Below are 16,339 nucleotides of genomic sequence, written 5' to 3'. Positions count from 1 at the left end.
CAGACGTATTGTGTAAGCAGACTTTCTTGGTTGTAGGCTACTTGATAATAAACGTTCACAAGCTGCAAATGTACCCGAAGAACGAAGGTACCAACTAAAACAAAATAAAATGAATTATCATTCGTAAGGAGATTGATGTTGGAAAACTATAACAATCTAAGCTTTGAGGGTACACTGATAACCGTGGGAACCTTGGCACTCCGCTGCAAAACTAATCTAAGTAAATTATCTAAGTATTCACCTAAGTAAATACATTTACGAGATGAGAACTCGTATATGTCTTCTATTACGGATCATAGAGCTTATACTGGACCATTTATTACTGTGTAAATTCTGTTGAAGTTACCGTAGTATATAATTATTGACAATGAGGGAGCTATACAAAGCTTGTATTTTGTACGACGGCGTCGCCCAATAGTAGTCTCGTATAGCAGGACTACAAATACACTGTAGTAGCTGCTGCAATTTTAATTGATATTGAATTGTGAGTAGCGCGGTTTACATCGTAAAAGCTGTTGATTCGTATGGACGTATTTTTGCAAGGTAGAAGGATTTAGTTGCGTCTCTATATCCAAAGAAATGTGCGATAAACATACAAAGGTTCATAAAATATTTCCATGGGAAGCAAAGTAGCCTTGTATTTGGAGAAGCAAAATGAATTGTTGAACGACGGCTCTTTCTTGCACCTCTAATAAAGGGTACATTGTGCGACGTCTGTTACAAGCTACTGACGATATGAAATAATATTCTGCAGAAAGTCTGGAAACGCTTGAGTTCACTATCGCTGTTGGACTGCATTTTACTGATTATAAAAAATGGAAATTTGTGTGTTCAACTCCCGTATATTGCTTGGTACGCTCTACTCGTTAAGCGGTTTCATAGAAAGGCCTTTGAATAAAGCCGTGAAATAGCGCGCCTGTTTGTGGAAACATCAAAATATACTGAGTCTCTTGGATAATAAATCCTATTATGTTCCTATTATGTGTAACAAAAAATTCATGCTTTAAATACACTTTCTCATAAACAATTCCAGTAAACAGCCATTGTGTTTCTGGTGTAGAAATATGTACAGATTTCGTTCAACGAAATTTGTCAAATGCTGGAAATCCCCATATGTCGTAGGAACTGTACGTTTCATATGTGTGAGTTCGCTACTTTGCAGCAGAGAAAGGGTTTTGCAATGATAATCGGAATTATGTCATAATTAGAGCTTATCATACTAGAGATATATAGCTTCAACAGTGTGCCTTATCTTGTTTCCCCTGAAAGGCTTCAAAATATAGCCGCCTCGAGGAGCTATTTCCTGTATGACACTAAAGATGAATTGTCAGCATAGGTGGAAAATATTTACGTAATACTTTAAAGCAAGTTGTTTTGTAAATAAAGTAATTAGGTGATAACCTGTTTAATTTAAAACTTTTTCATGTCTTTAGAGAAGAGAGTTGTTAGAAATTATCGTAAAATTTGAGTTGCGTTTTTCTATAACCTTTTTGTGGTCATGTGAACCAACATAACTGGCATGAATTATTTGTTAACTTTAACAGGTTACACACACCGAATTTGGAAGACTGGCTCGCGGCTTAACCCAGCCGTGACGTATTAGGATGAAGTGAAAAGATGTTTCGCCACTCTGTATTTGCACAGAGCGCCAGTTGGAATAATTTGGTGGGAAAACGGCATTACGACTGCAGGATCATTTTACGCACCTGTTCTGCGTCGCAGAGGTATGCAGAAAAGTCACGTTTTATTGCCGCGAGCTAATTTAGGTAATTTAAATAACTAATTTAACGCCAGCACTTTCAGTGTACTTGTTCAATTGAAAAGGGTAAATTACGGAAATATAATTTTAAGGCCGTTCCCTCTAACACAACAACAAATACATGGACCGTACAGTTTACAGCAAAGAAGTGTGTTCGTTTGATTTTGTTTAAATGTCGAAATATTTACTTCTGTTTTTACTGCTAATGTTGTCTACCTGGATTTTGGCCATGTGAGAGACGTAATTGTAATAACAAAATTTAAACCTTTAAAAGACGTTTTCGAAGTAAAAGAAAAGACATGTATTGCACTGTCTACTGAAACAGACTGATAATCGTTATTTCCAAGCACGTAAATATGTACCACAGCGTACCTAACACATTGTGGTTTGTATTGGGCATATCTGTGCAGAAACATACAATAAGAAGTTTCGCGTTGATACAATAAAATTGTCATATTTAATGCTTGTGAAAAAAATGAAGTGCGGAGGAGCCTTCTTGAAGCAGCTGCAAAGAGCGCTCCTAAGATATTAGGAGTTGTCGGATTTAGAGTTGTCGCTAGAAACATTCTTAGCAAATATAGCAGTACAAAAAGATGACGTTCGAATAAATACCAATACAACAGATATATTATATTATAAGAATTATACTAATGAGATAGATGCAACAACGTTCGTACATTTATCTACTTGACCTGAGGGCCAATAAACGCTGAACAGGTACCAATGCAACCACAGAAGTATGACAAATACGAAAGCCTTACGGCGTACTACATACCTAGAGATAAAATCAAAAGAAGGGTTGCAGTTTTTGCCACCATTCTCTCCTTCGAAGAAATAAGCAGTCACTCGAGCTCCCTTGAACGAATTTGGTGCACAAAGCTTGTTGGGAGGCTCTTTATATACAGGTCTTCTCCGGGAAGATCTGGAGGCGCAAAATACGCAGGTATGACCTTCGAAAATAACAAAGTCACGTGCTGGTGTACGTCGCCACTGACATTTTAAAAGAGCGAAGCGGGTGCGCGTGTCCAATAATGCAAAAAAAAACAACTCAAAAACTACACTAACAACAACGCAAAACTTAGAGGCCTTCAACTCAGTCGCATCTCAGTACCTTTTATGCATGTCTTTTTTTTATTATGTCCAGAGACCAGGAAGCCAAGGTAACAAGCATGTTTTTTTTTCGGTTAAATAAGATATTGATGGTTGCTTTTGACGATTCCTTGAAATACTCAATGCACATATGTTTTTCGTATGTGTTCTATGTTGTACATTTAGGGAAACTATACATGAAGGGTGCAACGATGTCACATACCAATGTATAGAGGTAAACAACGTTCAAATGTCTCGCTTAGCTAGACTGCCTTGACATTCTATCGGAATTACAGTTAAAAAAGAGCCTGTCAAATTTTCGAAACTTTCAGAATGCGCTTTAGTACAACTTAGGCTTCTATCAAGCCAGAAACCAGAAGCATCAGTGTCATTACGTCAGGAACCTAGAATTTCTGTATCGACGAAAATAATTGTCGTGATAAAGGTTTCGTTTTATGACAACAAAGCTTTACATCGCGAACGAAGCTTCGTTCTGAGATGTTAGAAGTGTGCAATCTTTTGCACTTGCACCATTCTATTGCATGTTCACCGACGCCAGCCATACGCATTTTTCTGGCGCGGATATACAGATCATAGTTGCCAGAGGTTGCATTTTATTTCCATTTTGTTCAAGGAGAGACCCCAAAAAATATGCAGATCTAAGGCATATGCTTCCGATTACGTGAAGAAATGATTTTGTGAAGCGCTGAATGAAATGCTATCAATTTGTCCATTTAATTCCTGCGTCTCTGAAGTAAAGTGTGGCGCGCATGTGTTCACGTGGACTGTTGCTGCAGAATGTGACAGATTGTATAGACTACTATTCCTTCATTTCCTTTTGTTCATCATAACCAGCAGCCTATTTTAATTTGAACACAACAGGATGAAGGTCTCTCCGAGCGATATACGATTAACCCTGTTTTGATTTAGTTGATTCTCTCTTGCGTCTACAAATTTCCTAATCACATCTTCCCACCAAAGCTGCTGCCATCCGCGACTGCGCTTTCCTTCCCATGGAACCCATTCTGCAACTACAATCGGGCACCATTTATCTGTTCTAAACGTTACATGGCCTGCCCAGCTCATTTTCTTCATGTAACGTTAATCAAAATATTGGCAGTCGCAGTTTGATAATAAGATCCACACTATTTTTTTCTGGTGTCCTAACTTCGCGGCTAATATTAGGCAGTTTTAGTATAGCGTAAGTGGCACCACGCTAAACGTTAAAATATAGTGGGGCCACACTGCCCTTGCGCAGAAAGCTATATAATCTGTGGGAATAGAGTGGCTGCGTACTTTAGTAATTTCACGGGAAACGCTAACTCTCCCAAAGCATGGACACTGAGAAATAGGGTTGTCGAACAAGGCGGCACCAATGGCTCCCGCTTCACCATGAATTCTCTTTAATACTACACACTCACTATCGTTGATCACCAGTAGCTATTGAAATTTGCTTTCACTTCTTCTAAATGCACGTGAAACGCTAGGTATGAGCGCCCAGCGCATCCAATTTCTGAGATCGTTCGGCGATTCTGGCGTCCGTAGGTCTGATGAGACGCGTCAGCATAGCAACAAAAGAACGGCTCTTAATTAATTGTCTTGGCTTGGATATGTTTGTCACGAGGCACCAGACGACACCCTGTCTTTTAACGTAATGCCCCGCAAAAGGCATGGCGTTTATTGTCCGTAAGGTGGCAAACACTATTCCCAAACGGTCTACCTTCAAAAGATGCTGCTTTGACTACTCTTACCTAGATGGCGAGACAATCACCTTAAAAGCTTTGACTCCTCGCACCTACATCCCGCAGTGGCGTTTTGCGCTTCGTGGCATTTCATTGTTTTAGGCTAAACTAAAGCTCTACCAAATAGCATCGCGCAAAGTTTTAGCGTGAGGAATACGCTAACGCAAATATTTTACGCTACCGTAGAATTACCCAATTTTCACATTATCGCTTTTTAGGGGTCCGAACGTTGTTCTCTAGCTTCTTTCTTAACCTCTATATTACTGATCCGTTTCTTTTTAGAGCCGTTTTGTTTTATTTAATTTACATGGGTCAGGCGCTTCTTCGACTCTCTCCCATCGAAATGGGTTTGCTGAATGTGCACTTGGTAATGATATTAAACACTCGGCAATGATCTCAAAAAGCTTGTTGACGGTGGCACAATATTCTAAAAAGAAACTTGCAGAATTCGCACCTCAGGTTTCTTGGCCAACGCTTTATTTTCGCTGTGTGTCATTCTATGGAAAAAATACCATTATAATAAACATGCCGACAGGCAGCTTCGCCGATCCCCCGTCGTGGTCATGTGCAATAGTATAATAATCATAATCTTTACGACATGGTCATAGTAACGAGCCAGTTGGTACTAAGTGTAGGGGCGGTTGTAGCGTCACGGTTAAAGCATCGGGTGGCTGCGCTGGCGGACAGAGATACATATCCTTAAGGCAGATGCGCCAAGAATGCGACCATCGACCGACTAACCGATAACTAGCATAGCCCTGCTAAACCACCGAATGACATGCAAGGAAAGCTTGGAACTACCTCTGGCTGGTCTGTCAACTTTTCCGTTTCAGATAAATATTCGATTTCTCCATTTGAAATCAGCCACTTACCCATTTCGAATTCCAGCTTTAAAAGAGCGCTATTTAACAGCCGCCAGGAGTTTTCCTCAGAAGATTACCTTGCAGCGTCAGGCTCGCCGTCGACAACTTGTTACTACCAAACTCTGTAATAAGAAAAGAAAACTGGGCCAAAATACTTCTGTTTGGGTCAGTGCCCATTGCCGTCCAAGCAGTTCCCCAACCAATCTACTGATCGGTGATGTAATATTGACTCGTAACGACACAGCACCCGGGGCGTTCTATAACCGAGCGCAGAGTGTTCAATGTACTGCCGGGAAAGGACTTCACCTTGCGCGCTTCATCCGTACCTTTTACCACTGGTGTAATTATGAATCGCGCCATGCTTAAAACTCTGAATAGCGAAGCATCTTATCAACCTTGGTCCTCCTCGGTGGATGCAGAAAAATTTCGGAACGAAGCATTGAAGAGCATCCCGCAATCTCTCGAAGAGAAGAACGCTGAGACTGGATGGGGCCCCGGGTGTGCACGCCACCTAACATAGCTGATGACGCTGTCCATGAAGTGATTGCTCAAATTTGTTCGAAGCACCGACTAGCTTTAAAAAAGCAGCAAAACACACTAATGTACAGTAGTATCACGCATGATACTGCGACACAGTGGCCACCCGAGGACAGTTGTTTCAAATACCAATTCGTCAACGTCGATGTACGGGAAGATTTTGAACTGACTCTACAGTTTGACTCAACTGGTCAGAGTGCCCAATTATAGCGTGATGTGTGAAGTTTCACGCAAGTCAGCGACGCTGCGTAAGAACATTATTTTCCACTTTCATACACTTGGAGACATTTTTACCAGTTAGCGGACTCTTCGGCAGCATTTTTTATTAGAGGAAAATTTATTTAAATAAGTAGCCTTTCTTGGCAAGGTACCACCACTTTTTGGATATAGATGTTTCTAGCCTCTTTGGTGGGCCAATCTCGGAGACAGTGCAGTCTAGACTTGTGCGCCGATGCTGAATATAGACCAAGTGCATTCGATGCCAACTGTGTCAGACGTCTAGCTCAACCAACACAGATCGTGCTTTCATATCATGGCTATTTACCACATTTCTCCGAGACATTTCCCAAAATAATTTATGCTGCAAAATTGTTTCCTGTCACGTGACGTGCATCCAAAGTATACTCATGTGGGCGGAAGGTCATTCTGAAAGAAGTAGTATAACAAATATGTACCTGTACAACGCTTCACTACTACATCTTTTGAATGAGCAGGGATCCGTCACTATTATTTAAAAGTGCTCATCGTCAACTCCAACCATAAAAAACTGATTAGGAGTATAGAATTCATACAGAAATATATCAAACCGCCCATTTATTTTTAGGGAAATTAATATTACGTTTTTTTTTACTACTTTCTGAAGTAATATGCCGAGCATTGACAAAGTTCCGTTTTAGCAAGCTTTCGTCCACTATTCTCGCGATAAGGTGCTCCTCGTAAAAAAATGAAAAAGTATGACAGGAAATGAACTACATAAGCCCGCGTTTTGGCGTATAATGGGCGTTATTCTTTTGTTTCAGGAGTTACGGTGTGTTTGCCATAGTTCCGTGCCATTGCTTCACTTCCAAGTGTACAAGCTACCTTGCTCTGGGTAGTGGGTGCGTGCAGCTTGCGAGTGTTACGAGACCATCTTCAACATGCACGATATTGACTGTGCGGCAGAGTTTCATTGCCAATTCTAACATTTCTCTTTGTGTTGTGCGCTCATCATTCCATCAAGTGCTGAAAACGCCGAGAATGCGTGGGAAAGGTCTAAGAGATTGCTCATTTTATCGCGTCTTATACTTTGTTTTGCTTAACGAACAATTTAAACGCCTTTCCTTGAAGTTCTAAAACACATGGTCAGGTCCACGAAGCCCATAAACCTAAGTACACAGGCAGTGGTAATACCGGATATACGAATAAAAAGCGGCGAACACCTGTCAGGAATTCTTCAAAACGCGTTTACGATCAAATTGTGAGGAAATCGTGTGAATGAGCAATGAGGTGAACGCCCATGGGCGAGTTAAACTGACTCCAATGTCAAATTTAAGAAAGGATCGCCTTTACCAACACTTATGCTTGTCTATATAACCTCAGGAAATAGGCCTGTCACATTTTTTTTCTAAAAAACAGTTTTCTCCGATGGATGTACCCATTACTATACGCTTCAATATTTCTGGTTTCATTTTTGCAGACCCACCTGCAACTCTCCAGCAAACCGAAACTTCCCATTCAGATTGCATATGAAAAGTTCATTTCAAGCAAGTTTTCCGAAACTGCCGCTTTTGCTTGGAGACTCTGTGTATTCTTCATCGACTGCGGTGCTAGTAAAGCCACCTGAGATGGAATCCCACGCCTGCGATTGAGGTAAAAAAAGTTCCGCCACTGAGCCGACTCGTACTAAATCTTTACCACTGACGCAAACGGCACGTAGTTTTGAGTCTGCATCGGCTATAACGCTTAATATAGTTGCTGCCAAAGCATCTAGTCAAATAGACATCGGTCGCCCGTTCCAGCAGTCCTAGAAATCCAAGAAGAAATAGAAAACATCACTCACCGTTTATATTTCGAAATTTCATTGTTTAAGAGCAAGCGCTCGTTGTGGCTTACTAGAGAAAGAGAGGCACTCTCTTTATAATGAGATTTTTATTACAGCTGCGTACGGAAGATGTGGCCAGGTTCACTTTCTCTCTTCTGTTTGGGACGTCTCCAGTGCGCGTATTATGCTTATCGCCCGATGGCGCCCCGGTGCATGTTTTGCCAATACTGAGGCCGAAGTGTAATAAGTAATGTGCCCAAAAACGCAGGGTGCTCTAAAAAAAGCAATGGAATTGGTACCGACGGTGCTGGCATGTGGCCGGTGCAACGGGTGGTAGTAGCCCTTCATATCAACGGTATCGCTGTTTGGTGGTACTGGTGATAAGGGGAGCGTTCTTGAACCCTATTCGTGACAGCTAGTGTTTTGATACTCTGTCACTGAGGCGATGCGCGGCTGGTCCGAGTATCAGGCGCTGTAGTTTAAGACGCTGCATAAATTAGGTGGTTGACACGCTGGTGGAGGCAAGGTTCATGCACAGTGGAATCAAGGAATACGCGTCTGGACAGGTTGAGAACGGGAAATCGGGCGGATTTGTTCAAGCGTTAAAGCAGGTTTACCGTGTGGAAGTGGTGGCGCCCTAGTCATGCAGCCGCCTAGACTCCAAGAAGGAGCGGGAAGGTAATGACCCCCACGGTGAGACTAAGCGAAGGGACGGATGGTCGCTTTACACCCAATCCTCATAGGCAACTCGCTGGCGAAGGCTGTATTTTATCATTGTCATCTTGAAGCTTTATCACGTTAGCGCTTTTTTTTACTTGTGTTCCCACACAATATGCAGATTCTGCGTTGTCCGTTTGTTTAAGACGTTATGGTGATCCTTTTTCGGGAGAGGGGGGGGGGAGGTAGGAGGGCTTTTGCAGCGCTTAGTTCATTTATAGTTTCAATAATTGTCTTTCTCTACACGCGTTTGTTCTCGCCCCTCTGCTGTTGAATGAACACTAAGGAGCGTGAAACTGACACCAAATACTGAAGCTCGAGGGGTATTTCTGACGTCAGTGAGTGATTGGCACATTCATAGTCACCCTGTCCTGTTAACACCGGAACATACATTACCGACGGGCTAATGCTTAAAAGGCCTTCGGAAATGTGCATTTAGCTTGAACATAAAAACAAGGAAGTCAAGTGGAAGGACCATCGGGGTCTGCGATATCAGCTCTACGAAATCCCGGGCTACATTCTGGCTCCCGCTGTTGGCACGGGCCTTGCGCACACAAAAATTGGCACTCCTGCTGAGTAGCTCTGTGCGTTCCGCACCATGCTGGATACATTGCCACGAACGGAACGTAGAGTAAACACAAAAATAAAGACATTCGCGGCGATGCTTCAACTGCACGGCTGAGTTATCCCATATTTGTTCATTGGACAATGTCAAGCACTGGCGGTTTTCCTGTGGCTTCATTGTGTGCATCACCGAGATGAAACTAGCGTAAAAAGGACGCTGCCGGCGCTCCCGATTACACCAAAATCTGTGAAACGTCTTGGACCTGCCAATGCGATAGCTGTTATTTTTTTTTCATTTGAATTCCTTGGATTGACTAGCCTGGCTGCGCGCCGTCACAGCTGCGTCATCCAAATCTGATGTGTTTGTTCTCCATATGGTACTTCATTGAATTGCGGTGTCCCCACTGTCCCTTGATCACCTTCTGTCTCCCTTCTTTTTGTGCGGTTACATGCTGCATTCCAAACTGACCAAGTCAACTCAGCGGGAAGAGCTACACACGCATTACTATTAACACGCTGTGATTGGTCTCGGAGTGTACTGCCAAATTCTCTGGCGTACTGCCAAATCAGCCATAGCACAGCCCATCTACATCCCAACAGATACGTTTTTCATCTCACTTGAAATCGTCTGAAAATGAGTTGATGTGAGAATCGTTTGCGGGAGGTAAAGAAGGCGGTGCAATTTCTTGCTCCGTCATACAGACGTTACGTTGTTCTTAATAAAATTCATGATATGTCCCCATCCTTTTTAAGAAGTAGTGATGATTGAAAGGTTGCTTTATTGAAAAAAACATTTAATTTTTATTTCCTATTGATTATATAAGGTATCCAGCAATGGTTCCTTGTCGTGGCGTCGATGCCGTTCTGAATCTTCTTGTTTCTCGGCGCAGCGCTGAGCGACTGTTTTACTCTTGCTGTGCCTTCAAATATAAAAAGCTAATTCTTTCCAAGGTTGTTACAAATAATGAGCTGTCGTTTCTTCGCACCACAATCCCTTTTACTTGAACACCGTGCGTAACTTGACGGTGAAATAACATCTTCCTATACTACAGAATGACTTATTTCAAAATGGAGGGAATGGCTCAAAAATTCTTAGCACGAGTTTGATGACGTGCTGCCTTGCCCCCGTAGTTGCGAATTTTTTTTCTGGGTGCACTTTTACCAGCAATGTGCCTCCATAAAGCCAAGACCAAAGAAAGCAAGCAGCAGCTAGAGTCTGCCTGACATACTAAAAGAACAGAGCCAAAGAATAATAAAGAGAATATTTTCGACGAAGCCACGATGGTTAACTTGAGCAGGGGGAATGAAAGACACAGTGCATTGACGTCAATGAAATTGGATATGCATACAGATAAACAGAATGAGAAGGTCAGTGTGGAGCACAGAACAGTTTATCAAAGAGAAGGCTCGTCTGCGTCAAGGCGGTGGTCGAATGTAAACACCTAGTATAAGCTAGACCCCGGAAGTAACACAACCCAAAAAATTTCTGCCACCTCATAAAAACAAGAACTGAAGGTCAATACTGAAATGACAGTCCCGTTTTCAACCATTCTAAATAGTTATAACAAATGAATTCCTGTAATAATATACTGAGACTAGTAAATAAATCAAGTTCGTAGTCTAAAATGGTGCAAGACAATTGAACATTTAGGTTGAAGTCAAAGAAAAACAAAGCCTTTCAGATCAAGTTTGCATTAAAAATGGGGGGCACAAACCATTTAGTTTATATAAAAATGGCAAGGTCTGCGTATTCTACGAGAGGTACAACAGGTTACTGAGAGCGCCCTAATGTTGCCACTGTGGAAAAGTGTGAGAACGCTCACCTCACCACCGGTTGTGCCGGTACCACCGCGTAGCGCTATCACCACACTTTGTTGGTACTCCACTTTGATACCACTGGTACCAATAGATCTGATAACACCAACACCGATGCCACCGATAGCACCAGTACCACAGAAGATACAACTGGTACCCATACAACAGCTATCACCGTGCGGTATTGATGATTCATCTCCTATCGGCACCGGTAGTGCCGATGCCTGCGTGCTGAAGCAATACACTTCTTCATTGGAGGTGGATGACAGAGCACGCCGGGAGCCTCACCTTCAATCTGGGCTGTGTAATACAGTGAATGGTTGTGAATGTGTGGCGACAGTATGCTGCGAAAGGCATTGGAGATGTTTTAGCTCAGTCTGCGAAAAAAAAAAATATGCGACGAAAGTTCATCAACTGCGTAGCCTTTGGGTACAGCAAGAACAGGAGTAGGCGAAAATTTATCTTCGCCATGCAGATGTGCGGTGTCCATCATTAGCCATGGTGCATGTTACGTGTTGTGAACTATGTTGAGTTTGTCGGCTTCCGATAGAGGAGGAGCAGTGGTGTCTAAAATTTCAGGGTCAATTATCAACGTTTTGCTCCATGTGATCGATTGGCGATGGAATTACAAGATAAGAGGGCTCGTGTACGGTCGATTTAATGCAACCCCAGTAGATACGAAGGTGCAAACATTGGACAACTGCTCAAATTCTAGAATCATCTTTTCTTTGGACACGGCTGACGCGCGCACTGGTACACGTGGGAAGGTCCATATCGCAGCACACCAAACGCCTTATGACGTCAATGCTCTTGCGGGAGCTCTTGAATGAACATATCGCCAGCTGAGCTTGAGTCACTCTGTAGGTTTAACTGAGCGTTTGCCGGTACCAGCGCTCCATGCATCTCTTCTTCGACCCCACGCGTGCGCGTTTCAGCCTGGCACTAGACGGCGCAGTGTGTCCAGATAGAAGCGGCAGACAGGAGGCCGGTTGCCGCATCACGCACAGCTTTCTTATCTTTTTGCACGCACCGGCCAGCCATGAATTTCGGGAGCGACGCCGAGACTTCACGGCGGTGGCTAGAGATGACACCGGGTGTCCTTATGCAAGCGCAAGGTATAGTTCCTTAGCGTGCACGCCTCCTACATAACTTGATTCATCCCGGACACTAAGTTGTACGTCTATATTCATAAATTGCTAACGCATTGGCGTCGATAGTCCTTGGTGGAGGCGTTGTTCAGCGCGAAGCGTTCGCACGCAGGACAGCCAACTACATCCATGAAAACAGTCTTAAAGTCATTTCATGTCACAATACTGGCCTCGTAGTTGCCAAAGCAGAGCTTCGCGACGTTCACAAGATATAAAATTACGTTGGTGAGCTTTGTCAGATCGTCCCACGTGTTGTGGTTGCTCACCCGCTCGTACGACGAAAGCCAGTTGTCCACGTCAGTATCAGCAGTGCGACTATACACAGCTGCGTCTCGTTGGCGACCGGCAACACAACTAACTGGTTCAGTTGACGTAGTGAGTCGCTCACCGGCCTCGTCTGGCACGGTCTTGGCGGGAGCGGTGGGTAGAGTGCGGATTTGAAGTTCCAGGCCAAGGCCTTAGGGCACCCTGCTCTTCCACCACATTCTACAAGGTTTATTTACGATTAGCGGGAATCCCAGTCAAATCTGCTCTAGCGCAGAGAACAGCCGAGCACTTCCAGCCAAACGACAGCTCGAGCAAAAGTAATTACAACGATCCTTTCGTCGTTGTCTTCCTCATTTCAGCAGCCATGTGGCCGTGCTCTCTCCGTGAGCAACTCGGTGAATATTTTGGCTAATTATATACGAAGGTTAAGATTATTGGTGTGCTGAACGGCGGTACAAGCGAATGAGCCTATAAACTCGTAGGCTCACCGACAATGTTTTACGAGTAAGCACACCTCAAACAAATTCGCATTTGCACCGGATCCAAGAGTGTCACCTCATAAGTACTTCTAAAGCACACCAATATGTTTCTAGAATGTGGTGTATTCTTTTATGAATTATTTTATTTATTTATTTTATTTCGTTTACCAAATATGTATTTTACAGTGGATGATTGCGTGTTATTGGCCAGTCCTTCAGAATGGGTACGTGTTAACCGGAAAAAACAACTACACATGCGCCGTATTCCTCTGTGCAGGCACTCTCTCAAAAGCCATTATACATCGTCATTGTCTCCGTGACATATGTGCACGACGCTTCACACAGTGCGTACGCATGATTTCGTGATTTCATTATGACATATTGTGTCAGCGGTTATTGCATTACCATGAATTGTGCATTATATAGTGTTATGAGTTTTATAGTAGAGAACTGTGACCTTGCGTAAGTGGCACGCTTAATGGGTTGCATGCCGCATACGGTGAACTTAATTACAAGTGTATGCATCAGCGTATGTAGTAAACAATTTATTCACCCGCTTCACTAATGCTTATCTTCACATAGATATGTTACTGCTGCATAATTATTTTCCTGCTTACATCGGTTGAATTAGACAGGAATGAAAATATATGGCCATAGTAATGCCTGTAAGACAAAATTTGTTACGTTTTTTTTCAGATGTTCAAGGAAAGCTAGCGTAGCAAAGAGAAAGTTTGATCACGGATTCGACCCCGCTATTGGCGCACGAACTCAAAGCACTGGCAGACGACAGTTAGCGTCCTCGCGAATCCACCAAGACCTGCCCAACTAATTACTAAAAAATACCTGGGTCACTGTCCTTCAGAAGGTCTTCAAGTGGGGAAATGAAAGGTTCACTCGAACAAATACTGGAAGGCACTGCACGTAATGACACCGTCATTGTTATATACAATTATATTAGTGAAACGCTTCAAATTTCTTGTTATTTTTATTGTATCATAATAATTGATGCCAGAGCGTCTTAAAAAATTACCATTCATTTCGTATAGGCTTCATACCTGGTGCAAAGCAATGCCTGCGTCTCGCATCATATATGGCTTTGATGATATGAAGGGTACCTGACGCAAATTTGTTTTTGAGGCATTAACCACTGCCTCAGTGTTAATGAGCGTTCGGATGCGATTCTTTCAATAAAGTGAAGTTCGTTCTGATAAATACCAATTTTCTAGCTTACACCAAAACATATCTTTCACTACAAATGATTCACACAAATGTGTGGCTGGGGACACTTTGACGACATGAGCACGCCTCTTTTTGTGTGTCTTTTTTGTGTCTGCCATTGTAGCGACCATGGGCCCACACACAAACAGGTGGCAACTAAACCAAGAAGCAGCTCTTTTACGCCTATTGTACACACAGAAGAGAGCACCGGGATTAATCGACGCCAACTTCTTCGTCAAAAAGGGATGGTTATCAACTTGCGAAGATACCAGAACGCGCTAAACCAACGTCAGCAGCTACTCTCTAAAATTGCATTAGCAAGAATATGTGCACCAAGATAAGTGGGTTCCGCAGAACTTTTATGTTCACAATAGCTTGGCCCTCGTCAAGACATTGTTAGAATTAAAAAAACAGGAATTTTTGCGTGTTATCAATGATTATATCCTAAAAGAATGCTGCCATTTGGTAGCTAGAACCTCTGGAGGCTGAGGCCAGAATTTGACCTTCCTTACTCATATAGCAAAACCTTTTACCAAGTTACTACCTGTATTTCGTCGCATACTACCACAAAAACAACGTTCCCTGAAGTAAAAATAAAAATAAATGTTTTAGTGAATATTATTATCGCGTTAGTTTGCCAGCGAAAACCAATTTCGTTTCTCCTGCCAAGTATTATTCAATGCGCCTTTTTATTCCATAACTGGCATGAGAATAATTTTACGAGTGGCTCCGTCTCAGATGTAATTAATGAAGGAGCCTGAGACAATGGGTTCTAGCTATAATAATTTTTTTATAGAAACACAGATGGCCAGAGACAAATTGTTTAGAACAAATACTGGCCGCATGACTTCAATATTTTTTCACTTGTGGTACCGTTGCGGTGTTTTTACGTTCTGCAGCAGTCGGTTCCTACCATTTTCTGGGCAACGTCTCTTCTATCGTCCGCACAATCACCCACTTGAGGAAATTGAGTTCTTGTTTTTAATTGTCTTGAAATATATTTTTACGGTGAGATGCGGTAATTGTAATGTTCAGATTAAAATATAATTACGGGAGGCCTAGGTGTCGAATATATAACAGTTTATTTCTTTTTCATTTATTTCAATACTGCCAGTCTCTTTCGGAGACCCTAGCAGGTGAGTGTGGAGATTGTACCTTCAGGTGTAATATTACATCAGCACCACACGGCAAAACAGAAAGAAGAATCCAGTGCAGTGACAGCCGTCAGAAAAAAATGAGTGAAGTGTACACACAACAACAATCCTCAATGACAATCAGCAATGAATGTCGAACTGAAATTCTATAAACAACACACTTGTAGCGCCTATAACATACACACAGTTATTATAAAAATATCATACAAATCACACATTTGTAACCTAAGATAACAGAAAGTAAACAACAGCAAAAGATCACACAAATTATTCATCAAATTGAGTGATACACTGGCCGACAACAGCAAACCTGAAAGCACGCTGTTGTGAGCACTAGGACACTAATATGCTTCCAATGATCATAAAGGTCTCTAGGGCTGAGAGCGTTACTATGTTAATATATGATATTTTCTATTTTTGAGGCAAAGTCCTCTAATAAATTCGCATTAGTAACCGAGAGATCTAAACACGTTCAGTCTCTGACAGCAAGTGGAAAAAAGAGTGCTTGAAAGTGTCATTGTGGTAACAGTACAATTTCAGTGTGGGTGATTGTTTGCGCCGCGTTACGCGGGATTCTGATGGACGGATGTAAAACGTAGTGCCAATTTTGTAATAGTTGTGAAGTAGCCGAAAAGGAAATTTCAGGCTTGCTTGTTCCGCTATTACCACCAGTGTTTGGAGGCCAGAGCTGGTTAACATATTTGTGGGAGAATCAGTGCCCTTCTATTTGTTGCATATGAATATTGTAGCCTTCCTGTGTACATTTCTTTAGTTCTTAATGTTAATGACTGTATAACGAAACCATGCTGTGTTACCCAAGTTTAATACCCGTCTAACATAGATAAAGAGGCTAAGTGCTTGGTAGATTGAGGGGACAGCCGGAGGCATCTGCGAAGGTAAAACAGCTTGTGAAAGGCAACTGAAGTATCATTACAAATTTGCGCATACAATCTGTGGTTTGAGGCTA

General features: G+C 42.4%; 2 long non-coding RNA genes across 2 annotated transcripts in view; one reads left to right on the top strand and one right to left on the bottom strand.

The window, feature by feature from the left end:
- LOC135916071 (uncharacterized) overlaps positions 1-5,477 on the bottom strand; it is a 31,879-nt gene extending 26,402 nt beyond the window's left edge. Inside the window, exons 1-2 of the long non-coding RNA XR_010568835.1 lie at positions 5,463-5,477; positions 2,535-2,681 (exon numbers count right to left, since the gene is read on the bottom strand). This is a non-coding gene — a long non-coding RNA (uncharacterized lncRNA). The remainder of the gene's footprint in view (positions 1-2,534; positions 2,682-5,462) is intronic.
- Positions 5,478-12,090: 6,613 nt separating this feature from the next.
- LOC135916085 (uncharacterized) lies at positions 12,091-15,938 on the top strand. Its single transcript, XR_010568845.1, has 3 exons — positions 12,091-12,221; positions 13,278-13,344; positions 13,697-15,938. It is a non-coding gene; the product is annotated as an uncharacterized lncRNA (long non-coding RNA).
- Positions 15,939-16,339: the final 401 nt, after the last annotated feature.

This window comes from Dermacentor albipictus, chromosome 7 (assembly GCF_038994185.2).
Source record: "Dermacentor albipictus isolate Rhodes 1998 colony chromosome 7, USDA_Dalb.pri_finalv2, whole genome shotgun sequence".
Classification (NCBI taxonomy): domain Eukaryota; kingdom Metazoa; phylum Arthropoda; class Arachnida; order Ixodida; family Ixodidae; genus Dermacentor; species Dermacentor albipictus.
Note: the sequence above shows the minus strand (reverse complement) of the source record. Positions and strands in the feature narration are given on the sequence as shown.